Below are 20,565 nucleotides of genomic sequence, written 5' to 3' on the forward strand. Positions count from 1 at the left end.
ACTCGAGGCCTGTGGGGAGGCCGCCTCTCTTTGTTTTAAGGTGAAATACAGACTTCTTTTTTTTTTATTTATTTATTTTTTTTTTAATTTTTTTTTTCTTTTTTTTTCTGAAACACAGACTTCTATGCTGACTCCGCGTGCAGCAAAAAATAAAGCCTCCTCCGGTAAGTTAGTGTGTTCGCGAGTTTTGCAGAAAGACCGGTTGTGCAGTTTTCCTCTTTCTGAGAGCAGGATCCGTCTCCGATGAATAAGCAAAAAACGGAGCGCTGAGGGGGAAGATAGGACAAGCTGAAAATTCTAAGACTTTTTATTTTATTCTTATTTTTTTTAATTTATTTTTTATTGGTGTTCAGTTCACCAACATACAGAATAACCCCCAGTGCCCGTCACGCATTCACCCCCACCCCCCGTCTAAAACTTGTTATTCATGAAAATTTCGAAGTGCAGTGAAGTCCTAGAGTTTCAGAAATCATCGTTTTTCTGTCTCGTATCCGTCACCACCATCACCACCCCGCAAACACTTTTCTCTTTTTTTTTTCTCATTAAACTTTTGTTTTAATGGGTCTCGAAATTCCGTGACAGATTTTTGGTCAAGTGGTTTCCATTAAAAAGTACCGATTTTAAAAACTAATGACTTAAAACTGCCACACACGCACAAGAGAAAACAAACAAACAAACAAAAAAAAAACATGGTCCACATGCTGCAATATTTTAAAGCAAATCCCAAATATCACGTCAGTCATCCTTTCACTGTCATCCTAAACTGATCAGGACTTAAAAAAAAAAAAAAAACAAACACCACGATGATTCTTGGATTAACTGTTCTGAAGTATTCAAGAAGATTGTTTAAAATTTGAGTTGTTTACTCTGGCCTACTTTTATTAAAAGGAAAGCTCAGGGGTTCCTTGGGGGCGCAGCGGTTTAGCGCCTGCCTTTGGCCCAGGGCGTGATCCTGGAGACCCGGGATCGAGTCCCACGTCGGGCTCCCGGTGCATGGAGCCTGCTTCTCCCTCTGCCTGTGTCTCTGCCTCTCTCTCTCTCTCTGTGACTATCACAAATAAATAAAAATTTAAAAAATAAAATAAAAGGAAAGCTCAGTATTTCCCAGAAAACCCTTTCCCCACCAAAAAAGAAAAGAACAGGGGAAAAAAATAAATAAATAAAACCTGATTAACTTGGCTCTATGGATTTAGAGTATCCAAGAAAAGACTTCCTCATCTGCAAGATTTAGGAATCCTAGAGATTTTTTTTCTTAACTCTCCGTTTCAAGCAGGAAAATGGGTTAGCCCGTCATAACGGATTATCACTATAAATCATAATCTGTGAATGTGCTAGAGATTCTGCCCATATGTACCCTTGCCTTCATTTTCGTAATAGCTGAAGCCATCATCCGTAATATGCAAATCTGAATGGATTAGCAACCTAAATACATAGAATGAAATCTTGCGGATTATAATCAGGAGTCTACACCAAAGCATTAAAATGGGAAGCTTCAATTTTTTACCTAGAGGAAGTTGGGAGAATATAAAGGGAAAAAAGAAACTAATTTTGGACAATTACCCATTTACCTAAAACATTTATTTATTCAGTGCTCTTTGTGTTCCAGGCATGATGCTATGCCCTGTCCAGTCAAGTATAATAACAGGCTTACAGACCAAATATCAAAGTGATGTTTAGATTTACATATGTCTAGATTATAGAACGAGAAGAACTAGTTTTTTAAATTAAAACTAATAACTTATGAAAAGGTTTTAAAAGTTGTATTAAATATTATTTTAACCCAAACAAGTACAGCTCTGTTTACTAGGGCTAGTTAAACTTTTATTATGGAAACAAAAAGATTCTTGGACAAAAAAATTTGGAGAGACTGGGGTGGTGACAATGGAGATGAAGAGGGAAGATTGAGATTTTAGGAAGTGAAATCAATAGGATTTGAGGCCAGATTAGAGAGGTAGTGTTTTCTGTAATTGTGTTATTTGGAGTTGGGAGAGCTGGATGGGGATGACTTTTCATCCCCGGGAAAGTTTAGAGATTAGAAATATTGGAAGCCAACGAACCCCATTTTCCGTTAAGCCAGAGAAGACTGTCCTGGAAATATTTGCTTGGGAGTTGTCAGTATAACCGAAGCTGCTGGTTTGGATGAGATTGCTAGGACCAAGGTTAGAGTGAAAAGGCCTAGAAACAAGTGAGGTGCTACAACAACGAATGCTCTGTAGAGGAAAATGAACTTGCAAGAAGAGCGAGAAGGATCAGTAAGAGAATTAAGAGCAGATTAATGAAAGCCAACAGTGTTTCTCCGGAAGGAGGTAGGGAGTACCTACCAGTGTCAAGTCCTTACTAAGATCATTACTTACTTGTCAAGTGAGAGGAGAATAGGAGAAAGCGTCTTGGATTTAGTGACATGGGAAGCCTTCAGTAATCTTGTCTACAGTCGTCTGGGGTAGTGGTAGCAGAGGCCACAATAAAGCAGGGGTGAGGAAATGGAGATAGAAGTGCAAAATAAGTTTGATTTTGTAGGTGAGAAAGGGATAAGGCAGTAAGTATATGTCAGAAGTGGATTTTGTTTTGCTTTGTTTGGATTAAATTAGGGTAGATTAGAGCATATTGAGATGATGTTGGGAGAGGATTCAATTACTAAGGATTTAATTGAGTGATCAAGAGAAAATAGACACAATTGATATCTGGGTTGCTAGAAGGGTGAAAGAGGATAGGTATCAAAGCTCAGGTGCAGACATGAGCTCTGTATAGGAGAGAGCTCCGCGGTTTCTCTAAGTAACCATAAAGCATATTGCTCTTGTGGTACTTACTACAGTACTGTACAGAGTAGTACTGACAGTGTTAACCTTCTTCTCTGACAAGAATTTATGAGGTTGAGCTAGTCTTAATCGGTGGAAGGAAACACTGGAGATTTGGGAGAAAGTAAGGAGAGGGACTGAGAAAAACAATTCCCATTGCTACGAAAGAATTTTCAAAACAAGTCCTCTTAGCTCTAAATAGCACATTATTGTGAGCTGGGAGAGGACCTGGAAGGATCTGATTGTTCTGATTACTAAGAAAAAAGTGAAGGAACACCTTTTATTGTCAGTGCCCCTCAATTCTTGGAGATGAACATACTTTTCTTCTGATATGCAATGAAGTTGAGTTAATCCTAAAGGTCTCACCCCACAGCCTTCTTTGCATTTGAAAGGAACAAAAAAATCATGAACCATGGATGTCAATAAGCCTAGGGTGGCAAAAGGAAAAGGAATGGAAGTGAAGTACCCTAAAGAAATGGTGCCCATTTGTGTAACCTGTGATTAAGGTGCTATTCATCATCCAAGATTAAAGGAAGAAATTTATTGCATTGAGTAGATGCAAGAGAACTTCAAGAAAGTTACTTCCAAGGAAAGACAAAGAGGTGCTTTTTATCACCACTATCACTGCTTCATTCTTTTATCTGACAAGGAAAATTGATCCACTGTTTTTTGCTGCAGTGATGTGTTTCTTAGGTTAGCTTTGTCAACTGACTTATATTCACTACTAACAAGTCCATACTAACCAGTGTTTATTTCTTTCCCATAATTGCATCTGGAAAATCATTCTGCGAAGGAATATAATGTACCTGTTTATGATCAACACATGACAGACTAATGAACTTCTATATACTGAAGCTTCTTCACTTGTTAAAGTTAGCTTGTTGAAATTTAGGTAGGTCTCTAGGAAAGAGAGTAGCTGATTTGTTATTTATTTTTATTTTTTAAAGATTTTATTTATTTATTCATGAGAATACACAGAGAGGAGAGAGAGAGAGAGGCAGAGACATAGGCAGAGGGAGAAGCAGGCTCCACGCAGGGAGCCCAACGTGGGACTCAATCCAGGGTCTCCAGGATCAGGCCCTGGACTGAAGGCGGTGCTAAACCACTGAGCCACCCAGGCTGCCCACTGATTTGTTATTTAAATTAAATGAAATGTACTATCAAGACATAGTAATATAAATAAAAATAAAAGTATGATTTATATTAATAATAACACATTTTGCCTGTGACAAATATGAACAAGACTGGAAAATATGAACTCTATTCCCGAGGGAATTCTCAGAATTCATTATCAAACATAGTTATTACCAGGAACCAATTTATCCAGATAGATGAGGGGGTCACCAAACTAAATTCTTTGTGAATGCTGAGATGGTACTACTGTGTAAAGCTCACATTGAGGATATTTAGAAAGTGGAATGATGGGCTAGAGCATCCTCTGGCCATATTTACAAAGATAAGGTGGTAATGGTTTTTACTAGTCAGCTAATTAAAAAGTAGTCACTTCAACTAACTTTTCCTTGGAGGGCAGAAGCTAGGGTGCAACCAGAGCCCGAGTCTCTGAACATCAACACAAGATGCAAAGTAACCAAGTAGCCTTTGTTAATAGGCATTATTCCAAATAACTATCTCTTTAAAATAGGTAGTACATGGGGGCGCCTGGGTGGCTAAGTCAGTTCAGTATCCCACTCTTGGTTTTGGCTCAGGTCATGATCCTGCGGTCCTGAGATTGAGCCCCACGCTGGGCTCCCAGGCAGTGTGGAGTCAGCTTCAGATGTTTTCTCCCTCTCCCTCCCCCTCTACTCCTTCCCACTCACTTATCTCTCTCTCTCTCTCTCTCTCTCTCTCTCTCAAATAAGTAAATAAAATCCTTAAAAACAAATTTAAATAGGTAATATGTGAACATAGTGTCAAAAAAAAGTCAAGCCATGCAAGATTATCCATACACACATGGACACACAAACACAGAGTAAGGTTTGCCTCTTCGCACTGTCCTCCAGTCATTCAGTTCTCAAATATACGGTTCTTGTGTTTCCCTTCAGAGATGGTCGGTGCAGTTTCCTCACTTCTAAATTTGGTAATTCCGCTGTACTTGGGATTTTGACAAGTTTTCCACCTGCTAAGAAAGGGTGTTCTGAAGCCAGTGTATTCCTAAATCGAGAGCTAAAGGAAAAGGAAATGCAAGAGACAAATGAGATCCTTGTCACAAGAAACAAAGGACACAGAAAAAAGCCATGCAAATTAGGAAAAACATAAGACTTCAGAGTCATATTCTCAAAAAATTCTAGCTAGGTCACTGTCAAGCTGTGTAATTTGGTCATTACTCAATCTTTGACCTTTTGCTTTCCTAAATTATAAAAATAAAGGTAATATTAACTACCACATTAACTACCACCATGAGGTATCTGGCGCTTAGGAAGAACCTGATAAGTGATGTATTTTCATTTTCTTAGGTACTGTTAAAGGAAATGGTTATTGTATTTTGTTTCTTCCCTCTAGTTCTACATCGGCATTTGTTTTTAATTGAAATGTAATTGACATAAAATCACTTCAGTATTTACTTGTGGGTAATGTATCTAAGGATCTAAATTTGTTTTTTAAATTCCAGAATAACTAATGTACAGTGTTATACTAGCTGCAGGTATATGATATAGTGATTCAACAATTCTATGCGTTACTTAGCACTAATCACAGTAAGTGTATCCTTAATCCCCTGCACCTATTTCACCCACCCCCCCGACCCACCTCCTCTCTAGTAACCAGCAGTTTGTTCTCTATAATTAAGAGTTTGGTTTTTTGTTTGCCTTTTTCAGTCAGTTCATTTGTTTTGTTTCTTAAATTCCACATGTGAGTGAAACCATCTTTCTGACTGACTTATTTCACTTAGCATAATACCCTTTAGATCCATCCACATTGCTACAGATAGCAAGATCTCATTCTTTTTTATGGCTGAGTAATATTCCATTGTATATAGTCACCACATCTATCTATTCATCTGTTTTTTTTTTTAATTTTTATTTATTTATGATAGTCACAGAGAGAGAGAGAGAGAGAGAGAGGGGCAGAGACATAGGCAGAGGGAGAAGCAGGCTCCATGCACCGGGAGCCTGATGTGGGATTCGATCCCGGGTCTCCAGGATCGCGCCCTGGGCCAAAGGCAGGCGCCAAACCGCTGCGCCACCCAGGGATCCCTATCTATTCATCTGTTGATGGGTACTTGAGCTGCTTCCATCTCTCAGCTCTTATGTATAATGCTGCAATAAACATAGGGATGCATGGTTCATATATCTTTTCAAATCAATGTATTCATTTTCTTTGGGTAAATACCTAGTTGTGGAATTACTGGATCACATGGTATTATATTTTTAATTTTTTGAGGAACCTCCATACTGTTTTGCACAGTGGCTGCACCAGTTGTATCTAAGGGTTTAAGGCAGCTTCCTCCCTGGAAAAATAAATTTCCCTGGAACAAACTCTATGGAATTAGAAAACACAGAGCTAAAGGTTAAACTCTAAGAGGGCCATCCAAGTATATCTTAGGGTCTAGGAAGATGTATACCCACTGTTCTGAAGGACATCATGGAAATGAGAATCATCACTGTAAAAAGATCTTGGAAGTATATACTATATTTAGTCTATTTTCCCCATTACATTTTTTAAAGATTTTATTTATTTATTCATGAGAGACACAGAGAGAGGCAGAGACACAGGCAGAGGGAGAGGCAGGCTCCGTGTAGGAAGCGCAATGTGGGACTTCATCCAGGGACTCTGGGATCATGCCCTGAGCCTAAGGCAGATGCTTAACCGCTGAGCCACCCAGGCATCCCTTCCCTATTACATTTAAAACAAAGCTCTTTAGCATACTAAAATCTTTATATCTACCCACGTATCTATATGATATATGTATATATGTGTGTGTGTGTGTGTGTGTGTGTAAAACACATATAGGTGAATAGCCTACCTACACAGTTTTTGGCTCATAATCAGTATCCAATAAGTATATATTGAATTAAAATCAGTAGACTAGTTTTATTTATATGCACATATATATGTATATACATATGTTAATGGATTAAAGAATATAGTGCTGGTTTTATAAATAACACTTCCTTTTGGCCAAAAAAGTGACAAAAATTTTTTAAAAAGCCAATAGTAAATTGGACATTGGCTAGGACATTTTTCCATTAAATATAGGAACTTGTGTTTTGGGACGCCTGGGTGGCTCAGCGGTTGAGCATCTATCTACCTTTGGCTCAGGGCGTGATCCTGGAGTCCCAGGATTGAGTCCCCTATCCGGGTCCCTGCATGGAGCCTGCTTCTCTCTCTGCATGTGTCTCTGCCTCTCTCTCTCTGTGTGTCTCTCATGAATAAATAAATAAATATATCTTTAAAAAAAAAAGAACCTATGTTTTCTACTAATATTCATATGTGTTTTTAATTTGTTTTTAGACTTGATTTACTACAAACATTTACCAGAGGCTACTAGAAGTATACATATGGTGCCTAATCCATGTTGAGGTTACTTTTTTAAAAAGTATTTTATTTATTTATTCATGAGAGACACAAAGAGAGGCAGAGACACAGGAAGAGGGAGCAGCAGGCTTCCCGCAAGGAGCCAGATGTGGGACTCGATCCCGGATCCTGGGATCATGCCCTGAGCCAAAGGCAGACGCCCAATTGCTGAGCTACCCAGGCATCCCTGAGGTTAGTTAAAGTAATATAATACCATTATTATATTTGTAGGATGGCATAGGAAATGATTCACCTAGTTTATAATTCCATTCTGATTACTTGTTAAACCGCATTTATACGGTTTAATTATGAAAATTATTTCACCTATTACTGTAACCACAAATTAGTCCTAAAGATTTCAAGAGAAAAAAGGGCTAACTGCAATCTATGGGGCCTGCTTTCTAGATTTTTTTCCTTCAGATAAGAACATGGCATTGTAGGGAGTCTAAGTCTGAGCTATCCCTAGAAAAACTCACAAAATTGCATTTCCACAACCCTCTCCCTGGCCCCCAACTCCACTCCTATTCTGCTCACATCTCTGTGAGCTTCTAAGACTCCTCTCCATTCAGAATGTGTATGATGGACTGTGTTTCAATATGTCCCCTCCCCCAGTATGGTCTGGCCCTTTGAGATATTACCCTACAGTTATTGGTTGTAGTTTTTTTTTTCCCCCCACTCATAACAATTTCTATTGTTATCAGTTATCTTGAATGTTGACCATGAATCTGACCTTATGATTTGGTAAGATCATGAAATTAGGAGCCCTCTATCCTGAGAGTCATTATTTTTGGAAATATTTTCTAATGCATTCTTTGTACTAGACACTGAGAAATATATAATGAAAATAATCCCTACTTTCAAGGTTCTTACATTTTAGTAAGGAATATGGATAAGAAAATCAATAGCAGGCAGCCCGGGTGGCTCAGCGGTTTAGCGCCGCCTTCGGCCCAGGGCATAATACTGGAGACCTGGGATTGAGTCTCACGTAGGGCTCCCTGCATGGAGCCTGCTTCTCCCTCTGCCTGAGTCTCTTCTTCTCTCTCTGTGTGTGTCTCTCATGAATAAATAAATAAAATCTTTAAAAAAGAAAAAAAATCAATAGCAATTGCAATTAACACATTGCAATTACTACTATAATGAGGTATATCTGGATACCACTGGACTTCAAAAGAGGGACCTCTCACAGTCTTTTTGAATCAAAGACTATTTGAAGTGGGTTGACACCAAAGTTGGGTCTTGAAGAACACAATAAAGATTAGCAAAATGAAGAAGGGAATGCTGTCCTAGGCAGAAGAACAGTTTTTATACAACCTCAGAGCCATAAAAGGACTTAGAGAATTCAAGGAATTGCAAATGGTTTGTGGTAGCAATACTAATATAATGGGAATTTTGTTTTTTTTTTAAATGGGAATTTTGAAAAGACTAATAGAAATCAGATCATTAAAAAGCCTGATATACACATTGTAAGGAACTTGAACTTTATATGGAAGATAATGGGGTACCCACTGAAGTAGGAAAATGATATAAACACATTTGCATTTAGAAATTGGATTCTGAATACTATATGTTGGCAAATTGAATTTAAATAAAATTTTTTAAAAATAGAATTGAGGGCAGCCCAGGTGGCTCAGTGGTTTAGCACTGCCTTCAGCCCAGGGTGTGATCCTGGAGACCCAAGTTCCGCATCGGGCTCCCTGCATGGAGTCTGCTTCTTCCTCTGCCTGTGTCTCTGCCTCTCTCTCTCTCTCTCTGTGTCTCTCATGAATAAATAAAATCTTTTTTTAAAAATAAAAATTAAAAATGAAATTGAAATTGAAAAAAAAAAAAAAAGAAATTGGACTTTGACCATAGGTTGGAGGAGAACAAGAGATGAGAGGTAGTTGTGGAACTAATGCAATAATTCACAGGATTAAAAAGGAGTGTCTAGACTATAGAACAATTTCAAGAGCTATTTGGACTAATGATGGAAATCCTACTTTCCTGAAAGTGTCCTCTGTAAGCCTTATGGAAGCTCTGGACATGGGCTGCTAGGTAAAGGTCAAACTAAAAGAGCTGACACGGGATCCCTGGGTGGCGCAGCGGTTTGGCGCCTGCCTTTGGCCCAGGGCGCGATCCTGGAGACCCGGGATCGAATCCCACGTCGGGCTCCCGGTGCATGGAGCCTGCTTCTCCCTCTGCCTCTCTCTCTCTCTCTCTCTGTGTGACTATCATAAATAAATAAAGAAAAAAATATTTAAAAAAATAAATAAGTAAATAAAAGAGCTGACACGTATCAAAAGTAAAGGCTTTGGGCAGCCCGGGTGGCTCAGTGGTTTAGCGCCGCCTCGGCCCAGGGCCTGATCCTGGAGACCTGGGATGGAGTCCCACATCAGGCTCACTTCATGGAGCCTGCTTCTCCCTCTGCCTATGTCTCTGCCCCTCTCTCTCTCTTTCTGTGTCTCTCATGAATAAATAAATAAAATCTTAAAAAAAAAAAAAAAAGCAAAGGCTTTAATCCTACTTGTTACAAACTGGGGAAACATCAAACCAAAAAAAAATAATAATTTTTGCTATATCAGAGAACATAAAATCTTTGAGATAGAAAAAAATGCTAAGGTTATTGAGAGATTCTGATTCATGTTTGAGCCCCCTTCACAGCATCTCTGCCAAGTGAGGATCCGTCCCATGTAAAATAATTTAGGTGAGAACAATCCACTATTTCCTAAGAAAGGCCACAAACATTTGCTCTAATTAAAAAAAAAAAAGAAAAACAGCAAGCTTTGTAGGGCCCTGCAAGTCAAAATTCCAGGTGCTATTCAGATTTTCTATTGACTTCATTTTCACTCACTCTCTTCCTAAAATTCACTCCTGTGTAGTGATTTATATGTAGGATTGACTTTATGGGAGGGCTGGGTTTTTTGTTTGTTTTGTTTTGCTTTGCTTTTAAAGGGAAGATTGACTTTAAAGGAAGCTATTCCCTAAGTAATGTCATTTTGGGGGCCAGGAAGCAAAGCTTCTCCACCCTTAACCACCCCTGCCCCAAGCTATCATAGAGTCTCAAATCACACTATTAGCATTTCTGAAGAAATGGCACATTAAACTAAGCCACACTAGGGTGTTAATGACATATCAAATGGATTTTATTCCAACATTGGGGACCCTGGAAAGTAAAGAACCACTAGCAAAGGAAAGAGCACTAAAAGTGGAGAAGAGAAAAGCAACACTGAGGCAAGATAAGTCAGTTTGCCAGTGGTCCACAGAGATGCTTAGTGGATTGCATACGAAGGACCTGGAATTTGTTCAAAATACTGGTTCTAGGGCTCCTCCTTATATTATTTTGTCTCAATAGAACTGGGGTGAATTCTTGAGCAATTCTGGTATGCAGCTAAATGTACAAACTGCTAGCTGAGAAGCCACATTAAAAAAAAAAAACAAAAAGGCTACCCCCACCTCACATAAACACACAAAGTCATTGTCCCTATTTGCCTAGGGCTATCTTGGTTTGTTTATACAAGGCTCTTGCTTTAAAGTCTCTAAGGCAGAGGTTATGGGGAGAGTCAATGGCACATTAGGTACCTCATGAAATGTGCTATTGACTTTTTTAAAGTTTCTAAGTTTACTTAAACAACAGTGGGTTTTCAACAGCAGAGTATGTTGATGAGTGCAAAATGATATATAGCACTTTGCTTTTAAAACTTCTTTTGGCAGTTGCAGTATATATCTCTAAGGATGAGTTTTATGAATTTGTAAAACACTAAGTCATTGGGCCTCATGATAGCTTTGTGAATCCAGTGGCAAGTTTCAGCTCTGATTTTTCTTTAGGAAATGGACAAGAAGATAAAAAGCATTGTTATGGAGGACCCCTGGGTGGCTCAGCGGTTTGGCACGCCTTTGACCCAGGGTGCGATCCTGGAATCCCGGGATCGAGTCCCACGTTCGGCTCCTGGTATGGAGCCTGCTTCTCCCTCCTCCTGTGTCTCTGCCTCTCTCTCTTTCTATGTCTATCATGAATAAATAAATAAATTAATTAATTAATTAATTAATTAATTAAAATCTTTTTTTAAAAAAGCATTGTTATGATAGTGCGATGACAGAAAAATGTTCTCATGATTATGGTTAAAGAACTCAGGTCAAAGATACAAAAACAATAATTAGCATTTGTTCAGTACTTTATAGTCTATAAAACTTATTTGCGTATTTGATTCTTCTGATAATTCTGTGATATTGTTAGGATAGGTGTTGAGATACCAAGTTGATACATGAAAATTTCTCAAAACCCCAAGTGTAAGGGAATTTCCCAGAGTTAATAAGAGTATTCAGAGTTTCTAAAACAGGGCAGCCCAGGTGGCTCAGCAGTTTGGTGCCTGCCTTCGGCCCATGGTGTGATCCTGGAGACCCAGGATCGAGTCCCACATCGGGCTCCCTGCGTGGAGCCTGCGTGGAGCCTGCTTTTCCCTCTGCCTGTGTCTCTGCCTCTCTCTCTCTCTCTCTCTCTGTGTCTCTCTCATGAATAAATAAAGAAAATCTTTAAGAAAAAAAAAAAAAAAACGAAGTTTCTAAAACAATTCCAGCTATGAGGCAGAATGTTATAAACTGGTTTTTGTTTTCTAAATAATTCTAGTAAGCTCAAAATACTAATTCAGAAATGTTAGTAGTTTATACAAAGAGTTGTTTAATTTCTTCTGGACACATGTAATAAATAATAAGAGCACTATCTTTAGGGCACCTGGATGGCTCAGTCAGTTAAGCATCTGCCTTCAATTCAGGTCATGATCCTGGGGTTCTGGGATCCAGCTCAGCAGGGAGTCTGCTTCTCCTTCTACCCGTCCCACTTGCATGCAAGCTCTCTCTCTCTGAAATAGATAGATGATAGATAGATAGATAGATAGATAGATAGATAGATAGATCTATCTTTTATTGACCACTTACTCTGAGTTAAGCACTGTATCAGGTCCATATATTATCTCCAATCCTCATAACATCCTGCAACATGTTACCTTATTTTGTGAAAGAGGAAATGGAGACTCTGAGAGACTAAGGTGCCCAATTCTTAATAACTAACAAATTGCAAAGACAGCATTCAAACTCCCATATTTCTGATTCCAAAATTATTTTCATTTCCTCTTTCTTAAAGAATACAAGGATGTTTACTTACAGTGATCAATTTGTAGTCACTTTAGACTTATCTATATACATGTAACATTAGTTGATTCTAATCAACTATATGACCACACTTACTGAAAACATTTTTCCCCCAGATGGATTATTTCTAGGGCCTGGGCATGAGCTGGGTACTACATATAAAATGAAGAAAAAACATCCCTATATGGAATTTATAGTCTAGCCTGGGAACTATATCAGTGAACAAATAACTAGAATATAAAGTGATGAATACTGCTTAGGAATATCTTCCTGTGGTAGCTAACAGGAAGTCATCATTCCCTCAGCAGTACTTTGTTGTACTAATTTTGAATAAGTAAAATATTAAAACCTTTAGTGAACAGCACTTAATTGATTTATTTAATATTATATAATATGCTTGTAGGTAATGGAAGAAAAGTAGACTTTTAAGAAATTCTTTTCCTTTTAGAAATGGAAATTCCACAATAAACTCAAATAGTAGGTAAATGCTGTAAAGCAGTCAGAAGTTTGTATAATCACTGATGTGGCTAGGGTAATTTTTTCAGTATAATAGTTATAACTATGATTGTCCTCATTTTTATTCCTGGTCACATAGTTGGTTATAGCTGGTATTTATAACTACTATCAATTCCATAGTTCTTTGCCTCAGCAAACTCCTTATCTTGTCATGGTTCCTTACCTGGTAGGGTGACCTAACCTTCATCTCTGAAGGGCATGATCCATTAGTTTTATCTGAACTAGTTTGTTGTAGTTTCTCCCTTGGCTTAAATCACAGGATGTGGGAGTAGTAATAGCACTTTGAGAAATCTTACACAATCCAAACATGCTCTTCCTTATCCCCACTGGGCAGTAGTAACCCAATTTCCCCTTGGTGGCTAGGATTAATCACCACACCAAGAACAGTAACCATCTGCTTTGCTTGTTGATTCATCAGCATGAGGAGCCTAAAGTGACCAGGTAGCAGTCTCAGCTTCCACCATTATTGTGTCTTCTGGTGGAAGCATTCCTCCCTTTGGAACTGAGACCTGCATACTCACAGAACCAAAGTCATAAGGATAAGAAGCAAAAAGTTTGCTAGTGGATCACTAGGGATAATAATGAAAGGAGTCATTCCCATTTCTACTCCCATGAATTCTGTCTGTAGGAGAAAGAGCACCACCTATATTGTCATCTGGTTTGGAACATATACTGCATCTTGGAAGATGTCGCCTCAGCTTCACAAGGTATGCCATATGTCATTTAGCTGGTACCATAAATGAGTCTTCAAAAAGCCATTCCACGATTCTATGAAGTCAGTGGCTTCAGGATGAGGAGGGATAAGGTAAGATTCACAGGGTGATGCTGTGAGAAATACCATGACAGAAGATAAACCATTCCCTACAAAAATCTATGGATGGTGACTTTGACATAAACTTTATGTACAGAGAAGGAAAATCTATATAGAGAGTAAGTGCCTATTCCAGTGAGAACAAAATTATTTTCCCATAATGGAAGTAGCCCAACATAATAAGCCTGTTCCCAGCTAGTGACAGATCCCTTTCAGAGAATGGTTATGTATAGGGGCTCAGTTTTGATTTGTTCTAGCAACAAAACCATATCTGGAATAGCAGCCATGACTGGAATCACTATCTAATTGAATTTGCAATAATCCACTGTCATTCTCCAAGATCCATCTGTCTACTACAGGCTCTCCCTAACTGTTATTTTACTGGCCAATAGGTAATGCATTGCAGATGGAATTTTTTTCTTCTCATTGTTCACATAGGCATCTTTTTAGATGTGAACACTTTAAGAATTCTATCAAAACTAAAAAAAAAAAAAAAAAAAAAAAAAAAAAAAAAAAGAATTCTATCAAAACTAAAAGGAAAATTGGAGAGTATTTTTCGTTATTTTTTAAAAGATTATTTATTTATTTATTTATTTATTTATTTATTTATTTATTTGAGACAGAGAAAGAGTGGGTGTGTTGTGGGGGAGCAGTAGGGGGAGGCAATCTTCAAGCAGATGCCCCACTGAGCACAGAGCCCAACTCAGGGCTTATCCCACAACCCTAAGATCATGACCTGAGCATAAACCAAGAGTCAGACACTTAACCAACTGAGCCACCCAGGCGCCCCAAGAGAGTACTTTTCTTTAAAGTACTACTTTGGCAACCTCAGCCATAAAGGAAAAAATAAGCACTTCTATCTATTTATTAATAATAACATTTACATTTATTGTGAACTTATCCTCAAAGCAACCTACAAGTTAGATATTAATCCCATTTGTTAAATTTGAAAACTGAGATGCAGTGAAATTAAGTGACATGGCCTAAGTCCCATAGCTAGAGCAAGATCTTAGCCACAGAGTTCTCACTCTGAAGTTCTTTCTCTTTATACTACACCACATTCGAACCCAAGAGATTATATTATTCTCTTCCTAGCACATGCTTTCATATTGCATGATATAATTTTATTAAATGAGATATAAAAAAGGACACCTGGGTGGCTCAGTGGTTGAGCATCTGTCTTTGGCTCAGGCCATGATCCTGTTCCTGGGATCAAATCCCACATTGGGTTCCCTGTGGGGAGCCTGCTTCTCCCTCGGCCTATATGTCTCTTCCTCTCTGTATATCTCATGAATAAATAAAATCTTTTTTTAAAAAAGGGATATAAGAAAGAGGGTAATGAAACTAAAGTTGAATGTTGTCAAGGACTTTTAAACTTTTTTAATACGCATTTTGAATTTCATAAATACCTTTGTAACATTTACCCCTTCTGTGTTTTCTGTTCTTCAAGGTAAATTGAAGAGAATAATGCTAACAATTATTATGGAACTTAATTCTTATGAAGATAATACCTCTGCAACAGATTCGAAAATATGTAGTTCCCTAAATGGATGCTAGCAATTATTATTTATTGACTCTTCAAACTTTGTAATATAGAAAAGTTAAAGCATATGTAAAAGTTTCAACAGTTAATAACTCATGATCGATTTTGTTTCATTTTTTTACATATGCTCATTTCTTCCCTTACCTACCCACTCCCAGATCATTTTAAAGCAAATCTTTAAATAATTAGATAAGTTGTAAGAGTATATATCTTCCCCAAATTAAAAAATTAGCAAGAATGTTTTGATACATATCATTGATCATCAAACAACACATTGTATGAGATGGGGTCACCCAAGGTTTCATCTTCAAGATGTTTATAATACTTTCCTGAAGTGTATTTTCTCAAAATCTGGAGGTTTAGTTCCTGAAGAATATTTTTCTTAGAGCTACTAAAACAAGAGAACTGTGGTCAACTCTCTTAACCACATAGAGCAGAGACTGATGATAGACCTTTAATAATGACAATGAAGTTTTTGCTAGGCCATCCAGCTAGACTATTACAGCTAATTGTGTAATGGATTAATTTTTCTAAATCTGATTAATGGAATATAAGAAGTTATTTCCGCCACTACCAGGTCTTTTCCTCAAAGAAATTGGCATGCTTTTAACTTGTTCATTCTATTCTGGAAACAAAGTGATGATGGAGGCAACAACAGCCAGCTTGGACCCAGAGACAGAGCCACATGCTGTAGATGGCAGAGCCTCTTTACCAGCCCTAAACCACTTATTTCTGGACTATTTGGTGAAAGAGATAAAATGACACTTTTTTGTAGGTCACTGTATTTTTTTAAAGATTTTATTTATTTACTCATGAGAGGCACAGAAAGAGAGGCAGAGACACAGGCAGAGAAAGAAGCAGACTCTCTGCGGTGAGCCCAGTGCGGAACTTGATTTCAGGGCCCCAGGATCACGACTTGAGCCAAAGGCAGATGCTCAACCACTGAGCCACCCAGGCATCCCTAGGCCACTGTATTTTTAGATCTCTGTTTCAATAAGCTTACACTATACCATAATTAACTAATGTTTCCTTAAAATGTTGAAGCTGAAACCAAATGAATAGATATTTTGTTTGCTTTTTTTTAAATAAGCACCTTTTGTTTATATAAGAAGACCCACAGGTGTGCCTGGCTGGCTCAGTCAATAGAGCCAGGAACTCTTGATCTCAGGTTGTGAGTTCAAGCCCCATGGTGGGTGTGGAGCTTACTTTAAAAGAAAAAGAAAAAAAAACTGAAGAAGACCCATATCTCTAAGATCTTCAAGGACAGAGATTATGCCTTACCATTTTTGTATCACTGGGACCCTATCATTTTTGTATGCCTAGAGATATGTAGATAAACTTAATAAACATATCCCAAGATATATTTATAGATATTTATATTGTATGCTTACTATATGTTGCATAGTTTTATATATTTTTGTTGTATGCTTATGTTTATATATAATGAATATATCCTTGGATGTATGTATTCCAAGGAGCTTTGGACCTTCCTCAAATTTCTCTACCAACAACATCTCCTTAAGTCTTATAACTTGGATTAATCCTATGCTTCTATCATTTCTTTCAAAAGAGAAACTATGGAAGCCAGAGATGACAGCACTGACTTCCCTAAAATCGTGACAAAAGGAAACCCTGTTCCAGCTCTGCTGTTACCCCTTTACTACTATTCTATAAACAGTCTTTGGAAATAAAAACAAAGATAATTATCTGATAAAGAAATAGAAACGATGCACGTCTACTCAATTTCAATGACTGGCTTTGTTGCCTGGTCCTTTTTTTGTCATGTGACTGCTATGAATCCATGTTTTTAGAAATGTGAAATTTCCAGGACACCTGGGTGGCGCAGTCAGTTGGACATCTGCCTTTGGCTCAGGTCAAGATCCCAGAGTCCCAGAATGGAGCCCCTCATGGGACTCCCTGTTTAGCAGGGAGTCTGCTTCTCTCTCTCTCTCTCTCTCTCTCTCTCTCTTCCTGCTCCTCCCTGACTTGCTCACTCTCTCTCCCTCTTTTTTTTTCTTAAAGGTTTTATTTATTCACGAGAGACACAGAGAGATAGAGAGGCAGAGACATATGCAAAGGGAGAAGCAAGCTCCCTGTGGGAAGCCTGATGTGGGACTCAATCCCAGGACTCCAGGATCACGACTTAGGCCAGAGGCAGATGCTTAATCACTGAGCCACCCACGTGCCCCTCACTCTCTCTCTCTCTCTCAAATAAATAAAATCTTTTAAAAAATGTGAAATTTCCTATATGAAATTTGGCTCCGTTTGCCTAGATGTGAATAAAAGGTAGAGTTTGAATTGTAGTGATGTTGATGTAATCCATTGACACAATATGTTATTTTGTGAAAGCAGTCTTTTTTAAAAAGATTTATTTATTTATTTGAGAGAGAGTGTGTGTACCTGCAAACAGGTAGGAAGAGAGGCAGAGGGAGTGGGAGAAGGAAAGAAGCAGACTCCCCACTGAGAGCAGAGCCTGATTCAGGGCTCCATCTCACAACCCCAAGATCATGACCTGAGCCGAAATCAAGGTTGGGATGCTTAACCAACTGAGCCACCAGGCACCCCTTATGAAAGCAATCTTGATATCAACTAATAATAATGCCATTTCAGCGTAAAAAAAAAAGTGGTATTTCTTTCATGCAGCTAGATAGGAACTTAAAGATAGTTCCGTATTTAACGCTAGCTGTAGGCCTGACTTTTCATTTACTAACTAGGCTATTATAGAAAAGTAAAATTGAGTCCAATTTTTAGGAGGGTTAATCCTAAGTAGAACTCAGTTAATTATTTCTTGACAGTCACTGGTCAATTTTTTAAAAACTAAAACATGCTGAAAAGGTTTTATTACAAAACACACACTTCAGCAAGATAATAGAATTCTATTAACATATTGAAAACTAATTAAGCTGCTTTTCTCCTTTCAGTGAACATTTTGATAAGAAGATGACTACTTTTGTCAGAAAAGAGAAATAAGTCCGGTTTTTGTTTTGCTTGTACTTTGTTACTGACATTCAAGAAAGTATATTGGGTAATTTTAAAGCTGCAATTATAAACCATATAGTTTGTTCAAAGCAACTGTAATAATTCTTGTTTGCTGCCCTACATCATGAGAGCAAACTGCTTTCAGTAGAAGTAAGGCAATTATAAGAAACAACATTTTTCTAGATAATTAGGGTAATAATTATGAAGAGATCTAATATTTAGTCACTAATTTCCCTTAGTGACTAAATATTTGAAATAGCTGCTGTGCTGTTGGAATGAACCTTAAATTCTTATCCTCCTACCAAGCTGGATGCATTAAAAGACAAAAAGGATGGTATGTATGTAGAGATCTAAGGAGGGTGTAAAAACCACAGCTAGAGAAGGAGTTTACCCATTATTTCAAAATAAATTGAGAGCCCATAGCTTCTTATATGTGTATCTGAAAAATGGGCTAGTATAGTGTTTTCCAAGATTTTCAAACTTAAGTTTTTTTCTTTCAAATTATTCTCACACAAAACCTAATACATACTATACAATAGGTAAGTAAGGAGTTTCCCTTTGTGGTCTGTATGTCTGGAGATAGGGAGGGAGGCAGAGATCCCACCCAATGAGTTCTTCCCCAACAGCTTCTGCTGATCCCTACAGTGTTTCTGAAAATCTGTTCCCCAGATCCTATCAATGAGAATCAAACCTACTGAATCAGCACTACTGTTTTCCCTCTGGCCAAAGGTCAAGAAAATACTATATCATATGATGGAGTATTAGGGCTAATGAATAATAAAAGTTTGCTGATTAATAAAAGTTTGTCTATTGAGGAAAATCTGGTTCACTTGAAATAGTTGGGTTTGAATACCAACCAGATACCCTTTCTTATCTGTGCTTATGTCTTGGGAGAAAAAATCCAGCAATTTTCCGTAAGTGTACAAAGGAAATACTTCATAGCATAGAAAAGTGAATTAAACTAGAATTATCAGCTACAAAACGGTAGTAATCAAAACAGTGTGGTAGTGGCATAGTGGTACCAAAACAGACACATAGGTCAATGGAACAGAATAGAGAGCCCAGAAATTAACCCACACTTATATGGTCAATTAATCTATGACAAAGGAGACAAGAATATACAGTGGGGGAAAGGACAGCCTTTTCAGTAAATGGTACTGGGAAATCTGGACAGCTACATGCGAAAAAGTGAAACTGGGCCACTTTCATACACCATACACAAAAAAGAACTCAAAATGGATTAAAGACATAAATATAAGACCTGAAACCATAAAACTCCTAGAAGATATAGGCAGTAATTTCTTTGACATTGATCATAGAAGCATTTTTCTAGATATCTCCTAAAGCAAGGGAAACAAAATAAAAAATAAGCTATTGGGACTACACAAAAATAAAAAGATTTGCACAGTGAAGGAAACCATCAACAAAAACAAAACGCGACCTACTAAATGGGAGAAGATATTTGCAAATGAGTTATCCAATAAAGGGTGAATATCAAAAATGCATAAAGAACTTATACAAGTCAACACCTTAAAACAAAAAATCTGATTAAAATGGGTAGAGGACTCGAAGAGACATTTTTCCAAAGGCATACACATGACAAACGTACACATGGAAAAGTTGCCCAACATCATTCATCATCAGGGAAATGTAAATCAAAACAACAATGAGAGGGATCCCTGGGTGGCGCAGCGGTTTAGTGCCTGCCTTTGGCCCAGGGCGTGATCCTGGAGACCCGGGATCGAATCCCACGTCGGGCTCCCTGCATGGGGCCTGCTTCTCCCTCTGCCTGTGTCTCTGCCTCTCTCTCTCTGTGACTATCATGAATAAATAAATAAAATCTTTAAAAAAAAACCACAATGAGATATCACTGTATACTTTTCAGAATGGCTAGAATAAAAAAGATAAGAAATAACAACTGTTGGTAACAGTGTGGAGAAAAAGGAACCCTCATGCAACTGTTGGTAGGAATGTAAATTGTTGCAGCCACTGTGGAAAACAGTATTAAGGTTCCTCAAAAAATAAAAAATAGAATTACCATATGATCCCAGTAATTCTACTAATGGGCATTTACCAAGAGAAAACAGAAACATTAAATTGAAAAGACATATGCACCTCTATGTTTATTGCAGCATTATATACAACAGTCAAGATTTGGAAGCAACCCAAGTATCCATCAGTAGATGAATGGATAAGAAAAATGTGATATATATATGGAATATTACTCAGCCATAAAAAAGAATGGGATTTTTGCATATTATGACAAATGGATGGACCTGGAAGGTATT

At 37.8% G+C, this 20,565-nt stretch overlaps 3 long non-coding RNA genes across 3 annotated transcripts in view; 2 read left to right on the forward strand and 1 right to left on the reverse strand.

Annotated features, from left to right (window-relative positions):
- The first annotated feature begins 21 nt into the window (after positions 1 to 21).
- LOC140604193 (uncharacterized) lies at positions 22 to 5,177 on the forward strand. Its single transcript, XR_012007216.1, has 2 exons — positions 22 to 164; positions 4,838 to 5,177. It is a non-coding gene; the product is annotated as an uncharacterized lncRNA (long non-coding RNA).
- Positions 273 to 20,565, reverse strand: part of LOC140604192 (uncharacterized) — a 42,074-nt gene continuing 21,781 nt past the window's right edge. Inside the window, exons 5-6 of the long non-coding RNA XR_012007215.1 lie at positions 12,013 to 12,139; positions 273 to 4,958 (exon numbers count right to left, since the gene is read on the reverse strand). This is a non-coding gene — a long non-coding RNA (uncharacterized lncRNA). The remainder of the gene's footprint in view (positions 4,959 to 12,012; positions 12,140 to 20,565) is intronic.
- LOC140604194 (uncharacterized) lies at positions 13,462 to 17,026 on the forward strand. Its single transcript, XR_012007217.1, has 2 exons — positions 13,462 to 13,651; positions 16,869 to 17,026. It is a non-coding gene; the product is annotated as an uncharacterized lncRNA (long non-coding RNA).

This window comes from Canis lupus, chromosome 14 (assembly GCF_048164855.1).
Source record: "Canis lupus baileyi chromosome 14, mCanLup2.hap1, whole genome shotgun sequence".
NCBI classification, from domain to species: Eukaryota; Metazoa; Chordata; class Mammalia; order Carnivora; family Canidae; genus Canis; species Canis lupus.